The 7,814-nt window shown below is 33.3% G+C and overlaps 1 protein-coding gene across 1 annotated transcript in view; it reads left to right on the top strand.

The window, feature by feature from the left end:
* Window positions 1-5,336: 5,336 nt before the first annotated feature.
* The window catches only part of exu (exuperantia), a 16,858-nt gene continuing 14,380 nt past the window's right edge, over window positions 5,337-7,814 (top strand). Inside the window, exon 1 of the mRNA XM_014422686.3 lies at window positions 5,337-5,419. The gene's annotated coding sequence lies outside the window, so the exon portion shown is untranslated. The remainder of the gene's footprint in view (window positions 5,420-7,814) is intronic.

The raw sequence follows: 7,814 nt of genomic DNA, 5'->3' as shown, positions 1-7,814 counted from the left end.
TTATAACTTCCCTCAACAAAGCTTAGAATTCTATATATATATATATATATATTATAACTTCCCTCAACAAAGCTTAGAATTCTAACCACGTAAATTACTAATTTAAAAAAAAAAAAAATGCTGTCACTTATCTGGAAGCGCATACGTCGAGATACACTGTAATTCCCCATCTCAGAAGAGAATTTCAGGCAAACCTAGGAGGATGGAAGGTAGAGAGGGTGAGCTTTCGCTGACGAGGGTCCTGTTGATTCTTGAGATAAGAAATAAGAGAAATGAATAAAAAATGGCACACTGAACTGAAAGTCAATCAGAATTATAAACTATAAAGAAATAGCAGCAGAATAAAACTACGCTAGGAGGCATGGTGACTATTAAATAAAATAATAAACCCAGAATGAGTGTAAATCAGATACAAAGTTTAGCATAACTAACAGCTTGATGTCTACATTGAGAATGAGTTTCTCCGATAGTGCGCAGTCATACCACTACAGGGTGAGTATAGGAATATATAACCGGTATGTTAATGGATATTTGGGACACAGATGAATAACCAAAAAATTAACAACTTTAGAGATTCGTGGCAGCTTAGCGTTTAATTAACAGTGCTGAGAAAAATAAAAAAACTAGATTGAATGGACGCCGGAAAATATTAATAAATTTGAACAGAGTAAGCAAGCTTTGAGTAGTGCAGCAAAATTAACTTATTCAGATCCTAAATATGAACCCTCTCTTTTTGTAAACGCTTCTGGTTTAGTCGTTGGAGTTACTCTAAAAGAGTTGAAAACAATCCTGAAAACTTACCGCATTTTTCTCCAAAAGGTTTTCTGAAACAGAGTATAAATATTCTACACATCAGAGAGAATTGACAGTCATCTTCATATCTTTCATATTATAGAACTCTAATTTGTTAAAAGCCAGAAACGATAAAATAAATATGATATGTGAGCGCGTGATCTTTAAATGGTTTGCATTTCTATATAACACTTCCGAAAACACACATGAGCCCTTATGCTAGAAATGTATAAATAGAATAGCATAGAAATATGATAGAAATCCGAAACATTGAAATAAATCAGTACGCGAGCATTCTGCAGCGGGAACCTAATGTGTTAAACCCGAAAAGTTAAAATAATACGATACGAGAGCGTGCGTTCTTAAAATCTACAGCATTTACATTTTATGCACATCTAAAACTCATAAAAGGCCCATAATGTATTAAAAATCCGAGAACTTGAAAAAAATTGATGCTCGAGAGCGTAGTCATAAAATCGATAGCACTTTCATTTTCTGGACTGTAAAACCTATAAAGGGACCCTAATATCTTTTAAACCCGTTAAGTTAAAATAAATCGATAAATGAGCACTCAATCTTAAAATATATGGTATTTTCATTCTGCACTTCTGGAAACCTATAAATGGATCCTTATAAGTTAGAAATCCTGTTTTGTTCATTATAAAACACCAAAACTGTTATATATACACATTTATTAAGAGCGCATAACATTGCTGTACAAATGTTTTTATAAAACCCCCTCATATGTAACCTTATCCAACACATGATATTTTAATTTTACAACATCTTCCCTCCTTAAAGAAAATCAAGATATAATAAATAAAGCTAACACTCACAAATTAAATAATAAATATAAAACTAATTCTCAAATACTATATTATAGTAAATTTTGACAGAAAAATGAAAGAAAATTCAAATAACAATATCAAATGAAACTAATTCTAAAATACTACATTAGAATGCAATTTAGACAGAACAACTGAAACTGACACTCAAATACTCCACTCATACTTTTTTTTTCACTTTTAACTTTCTTTCACAAGTCTTCTTGGCCGTTTCACAACACGTCCTCATCTTGTTTTCTTCTGTAATAGCTCGCCTGTTGGATCCGACATTGCAAGGCTCCTCTTGATTTGTTGAAGGACTATGGCTGCTATCTTGTTCCACACTGTTTGGGACTTCCATGTCTCTAATTTGCCTTGGTGAAATATGAGCATCATTTCGGACATAAACACATTCTTCTTGTTCCTGTACGATGTACGAGTTTGGGCCTCTTCCTTTGTCAGTTACTGTTCCAGGTATCCAAGGCGTTGATGGCCCGTTTGTAAACCATACATTCTGTCCTTTAAAATATGGAGACCTTGTGGTTGCATGTCGGTCATAAAGTTTCTTAATTTTAATTCGATCTTCGATCAGTAGCTACCTACCAGCCTCGAAAATGATTCTAGGAACTAGTGATTGAAGAGTACAGGGCAAGGTTGTCCTCAGGTTCCTTCCCATTAAATTTGAAGCTGGAGAATGAATTTTACCACGTGGTGTATTCCTAAAATTTAATAGAGCCAGATAAATATCCTCCCTAGCTTCGATTGCTTTTATGAAAATTTTCTTCATGTTTTTTACAGCACTTTCTGCAAAACCATTTGATTTGGCATAGAAACTATATAAGTGAAACCCCAGTTTTTAGCTAATTCTGAAAATAATCTTGTGGTCTGTCTCTAACACATTTTCCTTGCCAAAAATATAGTATTTGAACTTTTCCGCTCCGAAACATATGCTTAGTAATTCTTTCTCACATTGAGAACATCTAGTTTGAACCTCAGTCAAAGCTTTGGAAGCATTAGCCAACGGTTTGCCATCTTGAATTAACGCGGCACCGAGTCCCACTGAACTGGCATCTACACTTAATGTTAATGGTTTGTTTGGGTCATAATAGCCTAAAACTGGAGCTTTGCATAATTGTAACTTTAATTTATTAAAAGCTGAATCAACATGTTCAGTCCACACGAGCTCATTATGTTCTTTTAACAGTTCTCTGAGAAGCCCCACCTGGATAGCATAATCGGGAACAAATTTAGATACATAATTGAACATTCCTAAGATCCTTTGCAGTGATTTCTTATTGACAGGCGTCTTCAATTCTTGAATAGCTTTCACCTTTTCTTCATCTATACTCATTCCGCTTGAACTGAATGTATGACCCAAAAACGTGACTGTCTGGACCATAAACAAACACTTGTCCATATTGAATTTAATTGGATTATTTTTAGCTTGTTCTAAAACTGAGAGCAATATGTTATACATTTCCTCCTTGCTGTCTGCCCAAAGTAAGATGTCATCTTGAAAAGTGATCACATTTTTTATTCCCCCGAATATTTCGCTAATTACTTTATGAAAAATTTCTGGTGCACTAGAGATCCCAAACGGAAGTCGGTTGAAACAGTATCTTCCCCACGGTATTACAAATGTACATAATTTTGAACTAGACTTGTCAAGACGAAGCATCCAAAACCCTGACTGAGCATCAAGTTTGCAATAAAACTTTACTCTCTGGACAAAACTGATCGAAGATAGAATTAAAACTAAGAAACTTTATGACCGACATGCAATCACAAGGTCTCCATATTTAGAAAAGGGCCACCATCGCCTTGGATACCTGGAACAGTAACTGACAAAGGAAGATGCCCGAACTCGCACATCGTACAAGGACAAAGTACTCACCAAATTCATCAATTACTATGCTAAGTCTTTTTTTTCTGATTATCTGCCAGGTAAAAGGAATCAAAAATATCATTACCTGCCGCATACAATAACATGGAAACTTTTTTTTCTTCTGAAGCTTCATCAAATTATGCTATTGTGTATGACAAAAAATTCGGTTTGAAGTGTCTCCATTTAAAATCCATATTACCCTCCAAGTTTAAAGGAGCCAAAGGTGGGCAGATCCAATGAGCCATTACTATTCTTAAAAAAAAACACAAATGAATATGCCAAAAAAAATTTCTAACTTACAGAAACTTAACAGTTTTCACCGCTGCCACCATGTTTTGTTCATTATAAAACACCAAAACTGTTTTTATACACATTTATTAAGAGTACATAACATTGCTATACAATTATAATAAAATATAACCTCCTCATGTCTAACCTTATCAAACATATGATATTTTAATTATACAACAAAAGTTTAGCCTCTAATATGTTGGAACCTGAAAAGTATTTATAGCGCCATCATAAAATCGATAACATTTTCATTTTCTGTACTTCAGAAAACCCTATTATTTCAGAATTTTTTTGTAAATTTATTTATTATAATTTACAACTGTACAAAAAATACAATCAATAAATATGAGGTTTGTTGCAAACACTAGATAATCTTGGGAAGGAACTACCCAACGGTGGTACTTCAAAAATTCATTTAAATTAGAAGGTCCTCTTAGCTATCTTCTTTTCAGGCACCTCAGAGGATTATCGGGGATTGCTAAGGATGAGAGGCTAAGAACTAATGGGTAAGGAAGGGTAACGAATTTGGAATGAAAAGACGCATATCTATTTCAGGCTAAATCTGCAATGAAAAGAATGTTAAGTCGAAATATTAAAATTAATAAATATTTGCCTTGGCATTCTTAAAGTCTATAGCATTTTCACTTTCTGCGTCTGTGGAAACATAAAAATGGACCCCAATAAGTTGGAAATAAAAAAAATTTAAATTCATGGTGATCACTGGTACATGTTATATTCTGTGGGAGGAACTTTGTGCTAAAGGATAAATCTTAAGGTGCCACAGGGCTGGCTATCAAAACCGGAAGGACAAGCCTTCAGTCTTCTTCGAGGACAGAGTATTATTTGGTGAGGAGATGAAGCCTCGGTCTTGAATAGGTAGGACCACTAGAAGAGCAGATGAACGTCCGTTTCTTGTGTGGAACTATGAAGCCAGGTAAGTGTCAGCACGTATCAAGTATAAAAAAATAAAAAGGTTTGACGAAGGATAAACGATATAACCATACGCTTCAAAATAAGTAAACTTAAATGAAGTGATCTACTTCAATGTTCATCTTAGGGAAATCCGGTTAAAGTAATTAGTCTTGCAATCTCTAATTTTTGAAAGGATGACATTTCATGACTGCAATTGACTTCGGAAGGTTATTGTTGAATAACCAATAATAATGTTATGTAACAAAAATAATTTTCTTTGATATCATGGACACAATGAGATTAGGTTTTTCCGTGCGCTTCTTGGCAGAGAAAAAACTAGCGAATTGATTGCTAACTTAACCTTGTGAAGGTATGCGCTGCCTAGAAGGTTCCTAGTGAACCGCTTGGATGTCATATTTAAAACATTTTTTTAAACCGAAAACCATTTTACCATTCAATCTAATATAATGACAGCTGGTGTAATTTATAATCTGACAATTATAATATAAGTAATACTAGGTACCACTATATACATGATATGTAATTGAAAGACAAGTTGTAGTTCATAATTCTATGTTTAAAAAAGTTTGCTCTAAGGTTTCATTTTCTTACTCTTTGTTTTAGATTTCGATATTTACACTTCCAAGCAAGATAAATTCGAAAAGGTGGTTAGACCAGGAAGCGTTGTGTGTTAGCAATTAGTTGACTGTTTAGAGTAAGCATTTTTTTTTCTCAGTCCGTTTTAGGTGATATTAGTAATTTTAATGCTGTTGTGTTTCTTCCTTCTAATTTTGTATGTGTATTCAATACAATGATAATACAAGGCAATTTATCATTGTTCCAACTCCTACTTATGTCGTAGTTCTTATCACTGAAATGAACTTCTTTAGACTTGTACCTAAGTAGACCTGTGAATGGGAACTTATGTTCAGTCAGTATTGCTATTCTGGATGTTCAGTTCAAATCATTTGTTCATGTAATACTTCTTCAAGATTTTACTTCAATGTGTTACATTTGTGGACTAATTTATTTTCATACCTTTAACTTTAATAATTTTTTTGTCAAATTGTTTAATATCATAATGTTGATTTGATGAAGAACCTATATTTTTTATGATGGTTTGGAAACCATCAATATCTGTCTTGTATAATATTTGATTGATAATAACAGAAACTTTTGGTACATGTTATGGATTAAAATTACTGGTGAAGATATAGTGTCTGTAATAAAGAAAGTATTGTTTCTTGATTTTTAAACATAATTGCACAATTTTTAAGATTGAATCTGATTTCTGAATATTGTCATTAAGTGTGTATCTTTATGAAGTTTGTCGGGGGGTGCGGTCAGTAAAGAACAACATAAATAAACAAAACAATATTTATTTATTTTAGGCATAAAATAAATAAATATTGTATTGTTTATTTATGTTGTTCTTTACTGACCGCACCCCCCGACAAACTTCTTCAAGCATTAATCTACGGTCAACCATCTACATCTCATTGTGTATCTTTATATTCTTTTTAATGAGGGCTAGCTGGACTTCTGAATTCTTGCTTCTGTCCCACAATACTCTAAAACTTTAATTTGTAACTAATGTAGTCATTCACTGCTGTCCTCACTTTGGACTGTTATTTGATAAACATCCGAGTATTTCACTACAAAACTCTGTTATGAATTACGTAAAAAAAAAAAAAAAACACATTAAAAGATCATATGGTGAGCTAGCATTTACTCGCTTATACATACTGAGAAAATGGTTTATCATTGTTGTTTATAACTGATATTATGAAGTGATTTGTATCCGTTAAGGGTTTATTTTTTATTTATTATCTATCCCTTGTCAGCAAGCAGAAGTTGACAGTTGTGATCTAATATAAACCGAGTTGCGGTATGTGGATCCGTGGGACCCATAGCGATATTAATCTGTCTTATATTGATAACAATTTGTCTTGAAGTAATAAACTAATTTTATTTATCAATGGAAGATTCTTTTCTTATTTGAATAGTTGTCAAACTATTTCTCTCTTTTTATTTTCATTATTTCTTATTTATTTGTGTTTAATGTTTCATGGTCCATTCCCCATCTTCAGGAATATATTAGCATTTGTTTATTTTTTAAACAATAATTTTTAATGTATATCATATTATTATTTTGGGCATAAAACTTTTGTCTTATAACCTTTGTTTTTCTTTCTCTATCTCAGTGCTGTTAGGCATGGAGTAGCCTCAATCCATTTCTTTTATACTTCTCTATCCTGAGTCATTTTTCGGATTTGGTCCATTGAGCTGCCACATTCTCTTTCGAGCCCCTATATGTTTTATTATATGTAGCTCTTGGTCTACCGACTGGGCTCTTTCCTATGGGTTTTTCAGTCATCTCCCGTCCTACAGACATGGGCGAACCATTTCAACTGTCGCTGCTCAAGGACTTAAATAACACACCTTACTCCCAATGTGGCACGTTTGCTATTATTTCTTACACTGTCCCATCTGGTTTTATCTACTACTTTTCTGAGGTACCTCATTTTAATAGCGATGACTTGGCTTGTATGTTTCTTCAGAACTGTCCAACTTTCTGACCTATAGATTCTTCTCTATGGCAAGAATACACTCTTCAATGAGCATAGCTTCATCTTTTTGCTCACCTCTCGCCTGCCAATTAGTGCCAAAGATATTTCAAAGAGTACACCGTTCTTTCTTTCAAGGTTTTCCAGATTTATCGGTGTGGAAGCGAGTCAAATGCAGCTCTCAAGTCCAAAAAAGCAAGATCCACACTTCACTCTCGATCCCATGCCTTCTCTGCCACCATCCTTAAGGAGAACGAATGGGCTTGTGTTTGTCTGCCTGAGCACAAAGCAGCTTGCTATTTCTCTATATCATTTCCAACAAAAATCCCTCGCAGGTGTCATTCCAATATTTGAGTGTATAATTCCTTATAACAATTTCTGTAATAACATCTTTCTAATACATTATAGAGATATAATAAAAAATTTAATCTAATGTAACTTGGAAATAATGTATGATAATTTAGAAAATCTTAGAACTTAAAAAATCATATTATCATATTAGCTTTAAAAATCATATTAATGCCTGCAGAAGCATTATATATA

This window comes from Halyomorpha halys, unplaced genomic scaffold, assembly GCF_000696795.3.
Source record: "Halyomorpha halys isolate HHAL.00 unplaced genomic scaffold, Hhal_1.1 Scaffold386.1, whole genome shotgun sequence".
Lineage (NCBI taxonomy): Eukaryota > Metazoa > Arthropoda > Insecta > Hemiptera > Pentatomidae > Halyomorpha > Halyomorpha halys.
This window is presented reverse-complemented; position numbering and strand designations above follow the sequence as displayed.